This window comes from Lonchura striata, chromosome 3 (assembly GCF_050655825.1).
Source record: "Lonchura striata isolate lonStrDom1 chromosome 3, ASM5065582v1, whole genome shotgun sequence".
NCBI classification, from domain to species: domain Eukaryota; kingdom Metazoa; phylum Chordata; class Aves; order Passeriformes; family Estrildidae; genus Lonchura; species Lonchura striata.
The window spans coordinates 58539068-58552659 of NC_140705.1; the positions used below are offsets into that span (position 1 = coordinate 58539068).

Here is a 13592-nt window from a genome sequence, read left to right on the forward strand (position 1 = left end):
CTGAAGATGAAATACAGTGAAATCATCCACTCAGCCAAAACCTTTGCTGGGACAGAGGAAAGCTTCATCCAGATTCTATACTTTTACATTTGTCTGCTTACCTTCCAGCATGTTCCTGCTCAAAAAGAGATTATGATGAGTTCAGGATGAACTGTAGTGCATGCAGCAGACACTAAGACCAGTTGACTGCAAGAAGTCATTTCAGCAGGCTGTATATCATTTGTGAAATGCATTAGTCCTGATCACCACCCTTCATCATTTCTTCAGCTCTTTATCTGGAAAGAGAATGGTGAAGTGACTCATTTTAAAACAATTAGCTTATAAGTGTTTTGGGGTAATTAATTGTGAAAAATAGTCCTTGCAAACAAAGCTAATGATTCAGTCTGGTATTTTTTGAGCAACCAATACAGTGGAATAAGAGGCAAGGCTTGTAGTCCTGTTTACAGTTTTTGGCTATTCTCTCCCCTTTTTGGCCTTTTGCCTAAAAAGCTAAATGAAAAAAAAACAGCCAAATTATAAATATTTGAGAGGGAAAATCCTTTTACTAGTGAGTCAGTGAAGGGACAGTAAGCTTGGACAAAGACTTTGTATTAAACAAGAAGGATTTCCTTCCAGCCTCCAGCTCTCCATCATTCTACCTGAGGTTGTGCAATGTGACCACACAAATGTAAGGGTGCATAAAATAATGATTAGCTTGACTATACTCTTTACCTTTCAGTGATAAACAGTAATAAAGCACTATATTCTCAAATTCTATCTATGGGTAGAAAAGTACGAAGTGCAACATCTTTTTTATTTTTTTCCCCTTTTGCTTTGTTTCCTAGACGACTGAGAAATACACAATCAGAGATTCTTTTATAGGGTGGTGACTACTTCAGAAGGCTGGAGAAAATTACTTTTTCAGTCCTTTACAAACCACTTCTGTGGACCTGACATCTCAAAATTATTTGTTCAATAAAACCACAAAACCAATGCTTGTAGGAGACTTCAAGAGACTCCATTCTTTAGCTGATAAATAAGATCAACTTATAATATCTCCTGTATAACTTATATGGCTATAAACTCCATAAAAACACAATATGTACCTCACTCTTCTTTACTAGTGAAAAATACAGACACAACTCGAAACAAATTACTTATATTACTAAACAGGCTATTTATGGAAATATCTGAACTGCAGTTGACCAGGGATTGTTTTCTAAATTCAAACAAATTTTTAAAAAACTAACCTATAACTTCAGTTATACTAAAAAAAATACATAAATTGTGTCAACAAGCTTTCATTGTGATAAACTTATGCTTACAGAGAACTTAGATGTCTGGAGGTATACAGAAATTTAAATTTAAAAGGTAACAGGAATGTTGACCAAATATTTTAGTGAAGGATTTGATTCAAGTGAATATTAAACAAAACTCAATATTTGACCTGTGAAGTTCAGAAAATTTGGAGTTTGGGGAATCAATATTGATATGTTTGAACATTTTAAACCATAAGAATCTGTATAAAGGTGAAAATGATGAGTTTCTAATAAAACGGAATTACCTCATCTATGAAAGGATGGGTTTTGCTCTTTGGACCTTTCAAGACAATCACTGAAAGCCTGTTGATTTCATAATTCCAGGGAAGATAGGCAAACCCTCATAAAATTATATAGAATACTATAAATTATATGGATTATTACATTTCCTATCAGTTCAACAACAGCAGTACTGATTTAAGAATCCAATTATTTACTTTGAGTTATAAAAATAAGTCAATTACATGGGCAACCTTGGTTAGAAAGATAAGATAAGGAAGCGACTGCCTAAGGCAGTAGGCTGGGAACAAGGACCTGCACACCAGCCTTGAAGACTGGCTCTTCCAGACTGAACTATCACAGTCAGTTTCTACCACCATTACTGTGGTTGTTGCAGCTGTGGGAAGGATTGATCTGTGCAAGACCTACCCTACAGAGGAGAAAGAAGTGACTTCTCTCTGCAGAAGTCAATGGATCCACTTGCATTATTATTTTTTTGGTAAATCACTTCATGAAGTGAGTCTTAGAGTGCATGAACTTAATTTCTTTTGTGTGAGACTAAATGGTAAACTTTGTTCCAAGAGCACAACTAATGCTCTCCAACTGCTAATGCAGTTAGTCCATGATATATGACTAGAGTTAAAATAGGGGACGTAAGCCCAAATACAGAAGTAAAAAAAAGAATACAACATAAAATCAGAGTTCTGTCTCAGTCCTCACCACTGCTCGCTGCACACTCTCCCTTACTTGCCAATACAGACATAGCCATAGATCAAAAAATGTTGGACTTGAAGTTGACTCAGATCTCTGAAGTTGCTCCTTGGTTTCTCCATTCAGAAAGCCATTCTTTCACATTATTTTAGGTGATTAATAATGAGCTTCCTCCTCACAGTCATTACGTTCTGCTAAAGGAAATTGGGATGCCATTGTTTATTTAATTTGATTCATATACCAAAGATGTCTATTTTGTAAGCTGAAAGAAACAGCTTTCTGCACATTTCTGAAAATAGAACACATTTCTGCACATTTCTGCAAATAGAAAGCTCTAGCCTGGGAGAAAGCCAGAAGGAGCTGTAACTTGCTTTTGATCCTTCCTTAGATATGACAAATGTGTAATCTCTTAACAATGACACTTCCTCTTGTTCTGATGTGTCAATGAAAAAATAAGCTTCAGATGATGAAAGGATTGGTTTCCAGGGGTATTTTTATCATCCATGAAGTACATCTTTAAAAGTGAGGAATGGATGATTCCTCTTACTGAGGATCCAAAGAATAACTTTAGTATTTTATTTTACCTCCACAAACAGTCGGCTCTTGTTGGCTCTTTTTAATGTTGATGTTCTGCACATCTCCAGGCCTCCTGTACTACAAGAAAGTGCTTGTTTAAAGCATAGTACCTGCAGAAGCCTGAAAAATTAATGTTACAATTATCTCTTTTGAGGCACCTTCTTGTGGAAGTTTTGATTTGATTGAACAACTTTGCAAACCATCATCTTTATGGCTTTACAAATAAAACTCTTTCATGATCTCCAGCTTTCTGAAGGAGATCTGGTCCCTGAGTTAAAAAAAACAGGGCAAATAATCAATCATACTTGGAGTGAATGCTCAGTTTTCTAAACTGAAGTCAAATGAATAACTCTTGCACCACTTCTTGATGTCTTGATGCTCTTTCCTTTGCTGTCTTAAGGCCCAATGATATAACACCATCCACCTGCCAGCAAAGACACTGTCAAAAGATGGGCAGGGCCATTCAGTCAAGGTATCTGTTTATGTGCATAATGAAGCAAAATGGTACCTCTGCTGAAGCTCTCAGAACTAAGGCATCCACTTGATCGAACTTAGTCACCAGCATCCTCTCATATATTTCCTCTTTAGAGGCTAGCTGTCTGGATGCTGCAAAACAGATTAATTACTGCAGTCAAGACAACATCTTGACAGTTGAGCCCCTTGCAGCCCTTAAAAATCAAGACAGGAGAGGCAGGAAAACAATACCAAAGCACAATAGTGTAATTATGGCCTTCAATATTTCAGCAACCAGTTGTTTTGCTGAGTCTCAGACAACAGAAAAAAGCAAAGACTAAGCCAAACACAGATATTTACACCATTATCTCCTGCACAAGATAGTAATTTTTTGAAGCAAGTTGCAGTCTCAAAACTGACAAGTAGTCCACAAATCTACAAGCTGACCTGAAGTAAACTCTCAACTCTTCATAGTGACTTTTATTTGCAAACCACCATACCATTTCCTGCTCAATACACAGCAGCTCTACTATTTAGAGTTTTTACTTTTTATCTGTTTTCATCACTTCTGCAATCACCTTCATAGCAAATAAAATCTTGTGCTTTCACCTTGTTTAGCACAGCTTGAGCCCTTCCATTACTGTAGCAACTGGCCTGTTCCCTTAGCCTCTGAAAGGTCTCTATTTTAAACCAACATTTCACAGTTCAGGTTTTACAGCATAGACTCAATGGTGGCAAAAAATCCAACTGTGACAATTGAAATTCTCATTCGCCTCACTTTTGGTGTCTCTAGCTTGGCTTAGCACAAGCTTTCCTTGCTTTGTCCTGTGTTCAGAATAGAGATGTTTTAAAAAAGTTATCTTAACCGATTGCCCAGGGTTCTTTCCACTGCCTGCTTAGATCTCTTTGTTTGTTACTCTTCCCAGCTTTTAAGAAAAATCTTAAAAAAGCCAAAATTAAGTTACCTAAACTGATTTCCATTAGAAGCCTCTGACTTTATGCTGGAGAGATTTTCTCAGTGCAACAAAGAACTAACATGTCTACTGCAATTAGTAGTGACTACCTAATACATCTTGACTGAGGGTGCTTTTTCATTCTTTCATGAATATTTCATATGGGAAGTACAAAACATCTGGGAAAGTTTACCTCAGAAATACTTTATTACCAGGCTTCAAAATGACTGAGAATCTCTAATGATTCACAGCAACCAAGATTTTTTTTTTCATATTGATAACTTTTGTTTCTTTATGTTTTTTATGAAATTGCTCAACAGCAGGCTAAGACTTCATATATTTGGTATATCAAAATAACATTTTAATTTACAACAGCTAAAATTAAACTACCTGTCACTGTTTGAAAAATAAAAGTGTTTAAGATAGCCTGCAATTAGTACAACTTTCCATATTATGTCAACCTAATACTGAAATCAAGTACATTTTAGAGCACTTGATATTTTACTTTTCTAACTATTTCTTTTGAAAGTTTTACATTTTTAAAACTCAATTAAAAATATTGAATGTAAATCTAAGTTCATAAACATGTTTTATTAGAAAAGAATAGCTAATCTTTTTAAAGAAAAAAAGGAGTAGCTGGGGAAATTTGTATACGATACAACGCAGCACAGCAAAACTCATTCAGCAAAATGAAACAGGCATTGCCTGAGTAGAATCAATATAATAAGTCTCTTAAATTATTTTTGCATAAATTATGATGAATGTTTAAAAGATAGTACTGTGATGATCCCAAGTGGGACACTATCATACATGGAAGAGTTAATGATCAGCAAAGTTTATCTGAGTACATCCAGTCCTCGCCCTGCTGTGCTGCACATCCAGAGTGGCCTTCAAGCCTGTGCTGGGCTGCACAAAGCACTTAGCTGAAGGATCACATCAGCTGCCTTATTGCCACAGGCTGCTCCTGCTTGGCACCTGCAATTGCAACACCTTCCTGTTCCTGACTTTATCCAGAAGTGCAGCAAAACATTACATGAGCATCCTTTCTGTTTGACAGCAGAAATCATGAACGCAGTTATTCAATAAATTCCTATAGTAAAGGGAGTCACTCTTCCCATGGTCAGGGTTTGGACAGTGTGTACACAGCAGAAGAGGTCTACTAAAAGCTGCACAACTAAGGATTTTTAGCATTTAAATGGATGTAAGATTATTTGTATTCTTTCCTTCTTTATTTTAAAGGATACTAATATTTTAAAGGATACTTTATAGCACTTAAGTTAATTTTTTACTGGGATCGTAGCAGGACCTATATGTCCTTGTAGAAAACAACTACTTAAAATTACTATTTGAAAACAGCAGGATTATGTAGACTGTAAATGGAAATCTTAGTTTCTCATAACAGCTTTATTTCTCTTTTCTGTATTCATTTGAAAGTACAAGTACAACTACTTGAGTAAAGGGTTGATGCCCAGCATGTGTACAGCTACTGCTGGACTTCTGATTGGCTCTGAAATGTAATTTCCCTGCTCTCTCCCCAAGAGCACTTTCAAGAGGCATTGAGAAAATTATCTTAGACAACCTGCTCATTCCAGTTTTAAGAACCATTTTTGATGCAGTCAAATACATGCAAATGACATACAAAAATATCCTTTGTGAATCTTAAGCATTCTGGACATTTAGTCCAAAATGCCTCCATAGCAATTACATATAGCCATTACGGGACATAATACTGTCCTTAGGGCCCCTCAGTGTTTGCCCCAAAGCTCAAACTGACAATACCAATAGTAAAATTCTTCAAGTACTTGGTTAAGTGACCGTAAGATGAGAGTTAGAACTTGTTCTGATCTTTTTATTCCTTTGGCTGTTGCCTATATGCCTGCCTATTATGAGAACTGTTCAAATAATCATCTTTGCTACAGAGTAAATATATCCTGCCTGTTACTGCATCTGTAATATGCTCCAAATTAATACACAAACTTACAGCCCTCCAATGCTGTATCACTTGCAAATTTGCTGTGAATACTCTGTCCCCTCACCAGGACATTAACAAAGATGCTAACCAGTATTGGTTCCAGAGTCAAGCCTTGCAGCACACCAATAGCTCCTTGTCTCCAGCGGGACTTTGCATCACTTATCACAACTATCTGAGTGCAGCTGCACAGTTTTGTCCTCCTCATTCTCCGTTTAGTCAATGTTTTGTTAGTTTGTCTATGAGGATGTTATGGGAGACAAAAAGCCTTGCTAAAGTCAATATAAGGAGTATCCCCTGTTCTCCTCACATCCATCAAGACAGTCATCTTATCATAGAAAGTTTTCAGATTGGTTATGTTGCTTTCCTATTCATCAATCTATGCTGACTATGCCCATATACTTTCCTAATTTTCATGTATTTGCAAGTGTTTTCCAGGCTTACTTGCTTTATACCTTCCTGAGGGTCAAGGTGAAACTGACTGCCTTGTAACTTCCCAGATCCCCTGTCATGTCCTTTGGGAAGACAAAAATGATGTTTGCTTTTTTCCAGTCCTCAGGTGTCTCCCCTGGTCACCATGATCTTTTAAACATAAGAACAGATAAACAAAGACTCATGAACTTTCAGCCTCTTGTTACAATAAAGCATTGGAAGTCCCATTGGCTGAGAGTGCACATCTTGAGCAATTGAAGAAGTTCTTTAAGCATCAGTAAAGAATAATGATGTAATATGGTCAAATATCAGCAGAACACATTTTATCAGCAAACCTGGAAAACTGAATGAAAGCAACTGAATATGAGAAAATGGTTGTGAGAATTATAGCTTTCAAATATGTAATTTCAGTGGTTTTTATGAAGAAAATCTCTGCAATGACAGCCCAAATATAAATGGATACAGGAGCACCGAAGAGCATCACTGGGTATCACTGATGCAACAACAAGGTCAAAAACAGTTGTAAGGGTCAAGTCTGAGTTTGCTTCAGAAAAATTTGTACAATAACTGCCTCTTCAATGATGCACTCAGGGTAGGCCTGTGTCCCTCAACAGCTGCATTTGGTTTACTTGGCAAGGTGTTTGTACTGGGGACTGGGGAGGTATAGAGCTGGCTTCTCTGAGAAGCTGATAGAAGCTTCCCCTAAGTCTGATGGAGCCAATGTCAGATGGCTCCAGCACAGATAACCACTAAGAACTGAGTGTGTCAAGCTAAAGCACTTAGCTGAGAGAGCAAGTAGAAGTGCTGGGTTCCAGGCCTTTTACAAATTTTATGGATTACAAGTTTTACCCAGAGCATATCTATGGCAATGATCACAGAGATGACCCTCTTAACCTGGAAAGTCACAATCATTTTGTTATTGTTCCTTTTTCTCTTCCTTTGTGATTTCAGAAATCTTCTTTCCCGCAGGAGAACCATTTCAACAAGAAGGACAGCTTTCTTTATTGCATTATTTTGTTTGAGTTTCTTTTGCTTCTGAAAAAGATGCCTCCATTTTTATCTGAATGCCCACAATTTTCAATTTTTTTTTTTTCTTTTAGGTGAAATTTAAATAGAGAGAGTTAGCAAAGTGACTCTCCACACACCTCATCCTTGGAGTGCTCCAAAGAAAGTTCTTAGCCTAAGAAAAGACATTAATTATGTCAATGGTGGTGTGATTTACAAACCTGAGGGAAAAGTGGAGGATGACAACTTGATTAATGTCCCTTCACTCCAGTCATGTTGCTTGAAACCTGAAGAGATAATAAATAAGGAACTATCCTATATGGATGACACTATTTACTTTCAGCCTAAGGGAGAGGATTTGCAAATTTTCCTGTACTAAAGTCCTCTAAATTTTGGAGGAAAGCCTTGATGGAAAGGGAAGAAATTAAGAACTGCACAAGAGGACAGAAAATTGCTATTAACAGGATCAGCAATTTATGCTGCCTGGGTATAAAATCCATAAATCCTTGTTTCCAGAAGTCTCAAATGCAATGTCCCTGTTGGGATGATGCAGGAAAAAGTTATTTATGTTGACTACTACTGCTGTCATTTCCATAACAGTCACAGTTAGAGAGGTACCATTATGTCTATGAAGATATTCAATCCTGAAGAACCAGAATTCTAAGGGAGTGATTCAATTGCCCAAACATAGGCATTTAATTTTATTTCAGATAACCTGGCTATCAAAGACAGCCATGCAGCAGTTGTAAACAGATGCTACATAAGACACTTAGGGAAAGGCTGCTGGAGGATATGCTGCTCAAGGATATGCTTGAGTTTCTAAAATAATATCTGATTCTTATGTTTAGGTAGATGATCAACCCTTTTTCATTTTTCACCATGTTTTCTAAAGCTGATACCTGTGGAAAATGTAGTCCCTATATTGACTTAGATTGCATTTTTTGTCCAGCTGTCAAAAGTTACAAGATTCAAGAAATAGTACTTTTCATGTGCTTTTATATGCAAACATAATTCTCTGTTTATCCACATTTTCCATTTAACACCTTTTGGACAATTCCAGCTGATTTGACAAATAAACAGTAGCTTCAAAGGCATAATAAACAACCTACAAATGTCATGAAAATAGGCTGGATGAATGACCCTATTAGTGCCCTGGAAAGAAAAAGAGCACGGTATGAATTTTATTATAGACATTGAAGAGCCATATAAGAGAGAGCTAGTATGAGCACTCCAGCAGCATGAAAACTTCATGTGGCATTAGCAGCTCCATAAACAGCAATAATTCCAACCATAGGAAGCCAGGCTTCATCGGTTCTACTGCTCACAGAATAATCATTATCACAATTCCACAACCATCTACATTAGCATGTAACAGCCAAGAAGTTAAACGTTGTATAACGAGCAATAAATACAATTTAAAAAGAAGTAAGAGGGAGAGCTAAACCAAATGCAAAAACAAAGGTTTGTAGGGGCAGAGAAAGACTAAAGGTTTTATTCTTATACATTCAAGGCAGAAATCTGAAATAACAATAAAGAAAAATGATGTGAGAAATGTATAGCAACACATTTGTATCTGAAATAAAAGAAACTTTCACGAGTACTCATAAATATCTGATGAATACACTATTAAGCATGTTGGCACTTCCAAATCTTGTGGAAACAATTTGGCCATGTCTAACTGGTTGGCCCACACTTGTTTTTGTGGCTATTGCAAATCTCTTCAGTGCTGAACAAGTAAGCACTTGGCACTTTAACTTATTTTTACAAGTAAATTTCATGCAAATGAAAATTAGTTGATCCTTTAGTATTTCTGCTGGGTTTTTAAAATTTTTGTTTGTTTGCTTGTGTTATACCAATATAAGCTATCCATGTTTTTGTATATTTTAGGAAGTACTTGCATATTGTCTTTGATCTGCACAGGAAACAGATGGCTGCTTGCAGGTCTAGGGAGTAAACAGCCAAACATTTGTTAAGAGATTAATTGCTAACAGAATAACAGAAGTGAGGAGATGGAAAAATTAGACTGTGAAATTTTCTTTTTCTCTTTTTTTAACAGAAGGTTTTAGCTTTTCATTTTATTCCGGTGGAAATCATCTTGTCTTCTAACTAGCATTGACTTTGTTTCAGATATCTCTGTGACTGTAGCTTCTTTTGCATCAGCACAGGGATTTTATCACAACTACTTAGACTGTCTGATTAGCAATTTAATGGGATTTAGTTGACCCTAAATGAAAGGACAGACAGCTCTAATGCCTAGAAGGATGTCAGATTTATGTAAGCCTTCTTACTAAATGTGTTGCCTGAAGTATCACAGCAACCATTTCCTGAATTTTGAGCTAAAATGGATATACACTTTTGCTTATGCTGGAATTTAAGGAGGTGACAGACAGAAGGCTTTAATTGGATTATTTTACCAGTAAGGTGTAAAGTTTGTATAGTATTAAGTTATAGTATCCAATATAAAGATTTCCATAGGCTTGAAGACTTAGAACTGTCCTACATGTAACAGCTCCTCTTTAGCTGCAGTGATATAGGATCAGATATAATTAAGGGAACACACTGACTTAGTATGGATAAAGGACTAATATAGCAATGTACATCCTAATTGAGAACAAGCTTTTGCAAAGTGCAGCAAAAGGATGATGCATAGAGGGAAAGGAATGCAATGAGCAGAAGTAATGATATGATCATTATATTTGATCTTTACCCCATTTTGCCACTCTATTTGAGGCACAGAGGAGAAGACATGCTGAAAAACTCCTTTCTGATGTATTGTCTGATTAGTCATCCATGTATTAGTCTTACTAATAGAAACTTCTCAAAATAATTCAAAAGAAATTTTGAATGGTTCAAAAGCTATAGGGTACCCAAAGGTATCCCACATGGATTTATGCCTTTTTTGAATGAATGGGGCAATGAAATTAAGTCTCCTGATGCCCAGAAAAGTACCATAAAAATATAATTCCACTTATAATAATTTATTATTTCAAGCTGATAGAAATTTAATCTGAATTCTTACTCATGTATAAACAAATGGAAAATGTAGTAAAAATTACCTACATACCATTAAATTATCTGTACATTAGAACTGAAGGACATCATTCTTTATCATCCTACTGTCCATACAGAGCATAGTACATGTAGAAATAGAGAACAAAATACTGATATCTTGGAGAGTTCTCATCAAAGCTTTCAGACAGATGTGAATTATTTTAAAGAGTGCTAGGCAGTAAAAAATGAAGCCTGATTCCTCCTAACCTTTAGCAACATGACATAAGAGCCCATTGAATTCTCATTTAACTGGCCAGGAGTTGAAAGTAACCTGGACAAAAAGTATCATTGGGTGATCTGGTGAAAATGTCAGCTAAAGACTTGGAAGTAAACAGTCATGCTGAGTTTTCTTCAGGAAGGGTTAAGCCCTCCTGACATTTCATTTTCAGAGTCTTTGCATATCACTGCTGATCAGGTAGAACAAAGAAATTTTTTTTACTCAACTGAGAAATTATCTGAATTATCTGGAGTATCAGGAATTATCTGAATTATCTGTTTCTGAAAGCATGAGCAGAGGCTTAATTGTTCTACCCTGTCATGATAAACCCAGCAGCAAGTCCTTTTAATTAGTCTGACTGACACGTAGGCATAGCTTGCCTACTCTTTTAGTCATCTCTTGAAAATAAATGGTTGTATCACTTGTGATTACCTTGACAATCCACAATTTAATATTTTTTAATGCAAGTTTAACTCAAAGGTGCATGCTGTACATTGCAGCCCAATGGCTCACATAGTCTGGTTGCATAAACTGTCAGGTAGAGAAGGCAATACATAGGCAAAACACTATAGAAATGCTCTTACCATTCAGCAAAATCATATGTAGAAGTTATATTAATATGCACACATTTCTCCCATAGTTTTAGATTCCTGCTGTCCCTGTGTTCTCATTTGCAACAACCAGTCTCATCAAATCTGGCATAATTAAACTGAACAGAATGGCAAGGGTAATTGTTTATATGTCGCCCCTGTGTAATGAGTCACCACAAACTAAAGGATGTGTTAATAATTTTGCACAGCTGGCATTCTGGGTTGGATTCTGTCTAAATAAAGACAGCTTAGCAAAACATTCCAAGCATTATGATGTTTCAAGCCACAAAATATCCTCAATTAGAAAGAAGAATATTCCACTGCAAAGTTTTATCTTCCCTTGAAGAGCAGCTGAGAATTTAAATACTCAGAAGTCTAAACTACTGCTGGAATGTGAAACAGGCTTTTCCTCACAAACTTTTAATAATAACATATCTTTGCCTAGTATTTCTCATGAGGAAACTGAATATTCCCCCAGTACTGGCTGGGCTCTTCTGAAACCTAACACACTTCATGCACATACCTATTAGTAGATGCATTTTGGTCAGGTTTATTGACCTGAGAGAAAACTTAATCACTGCTTTGCTCTAGCTGCTGCAGTTACTTAAACAATATTTTAATTTTATATAGTAAATTAACAAAAACATAGCAGGAATGATAAAAAATAAAGCATTTTTTAGTATTGAGATCTTAAATTTATTGTGAAAATCATAATTTCAAACACCTTGTGTATTGAAAAAATGCTATTTGGTGGAGAGAGAGAAATAAACACAGTAAAAAATAGAATATTTGGCAGGATATTTTCCGAAGTTTAGACTAAATACACTGATAACCTTAATTTCCTATTTGAAAAAATACATCTTGAATGGTAACATGGGCATCAGAGGGCACAAAGCTACAGATAGGGCTGAAGAAATGGTACTTTTCAGGAAGACATATTCTCCTTATTAAGTGACATGAAGCACTTTCCCAGATGAGAGTCACAGTTGACAGAATTCAGCTGGAAGTGTATTGTTGGGATTTAATAGATGGTAATTTTTGGCAATTCAGGATATCTACTGCCTTCTAGAAAAAGCCCATCTGATTAAGGGTGATTTTACAGAATGATTTTAGAAAATGTTTCAGTCATGACCTGTTTGACATTAATGAAATAACTCATCAAGCACCCATAATGTGCAAGTCAGCAACTGAAATGTCATTCAACAAAAAGCTGAGCCAGTAACTTGTGAGCCTGCAGTCACTAAGTAAAGTTTTGTGGCAGCATGTATAAGTGCAAATGCTGTGGAAAAAATATTCAGAAAAAGTATGACATAAGGCAAATCTTTTGCCATTATAGTGTTCAGGTGAAGAATGGGAAATGATGGATATAAAAGGCAGCTAGCTGTCTCCAGTGGCACTGCTGCTCAGCTGGGAGGTTGTTACTGTAAAAGGCTTAATCCAGTAGGAAGAATGAGGCTAAGTTTCAACTTAACTCAGAAAAGGAGCAGAATTCAAAAGGAAATGGATAGTGAATACCCAGTTTCTGAAATGGAAGACACTGCATGTAATAAATGGCTCACATATAGCTGCAGGATGAGCCAAGCATCACAGAGAACTGTGAAGAAAGAACAACTAGACTGATGGGGAATGGGATGTTTCCATATTTTGAGTCCTAGTGATCAGTCATGTGCTGAAGAAAAATATATCCAGCCATGTAATGCTGCAAGCAAACTTTTTGAACTGTCCTTGGGGGAATATTTTAGGCAGCTAATCATATTTGTAATTAGAATCACAGGCTTTTTCCTCTAATGTCTGTTGGTTTACCACATCCTTATGAAATACCAGCTTGTGCTAAGTTTTCTGGAATACACATCTCTTGTGAACATGAAGATTCCATACAGGAAAGAGGTTAATTGCCAGGGATGGTAAGCAGCAAGCAGGGATGCCTTGATGTGGAAGCAGCATAACGCAGCCAGCTGCCACCAGGTGTGTTGCCTACTTCTGCACTGACCACACCCCCCTGACATTTCCCTGCCAAAGGCATACATCCTCCTAGTGACCATGAACCCATAGCTAACCCACACTGAAGTAAAGCTGAAAACAGAGGTCAGCCAAAACCAAGGCAGGAAAGATTCTGAA

At 36.5% G+C, this 13592-nt stretch overlaps 1 protein-coding gene across 6 annotated transcripts in view; it reads right to left on the minus strand.

The window, feature by feature from the left end:
* The window catches only part of LOC110476021 (uncharacterized), a 212573-nt gene that overhangs the window by 96505 nt on the left and 102476 nt on the right, over window positions 1-13592 (minus strand). Inside the window, exons 4-5 of one of the 6 annotated variants that reach the window (XR_014954270.1) lie at window positions 3313-3410; window positions 102-275 (exon numbers count right to left, since the gene is read on the minus strand). The exons of 4 other annotated variants lie outside the window; for them this stretch is intronic. The gene's annotated coding sequence lies outside the window, so the exon portion shown is untranslated. The remainder of the gene's footprint in view (window positions 1-101; window positions 276-3312; window positions 3411-13592) is intronic. One more of the 6 variants, XR_014954269.1, reaches the window with a different exon arrangement.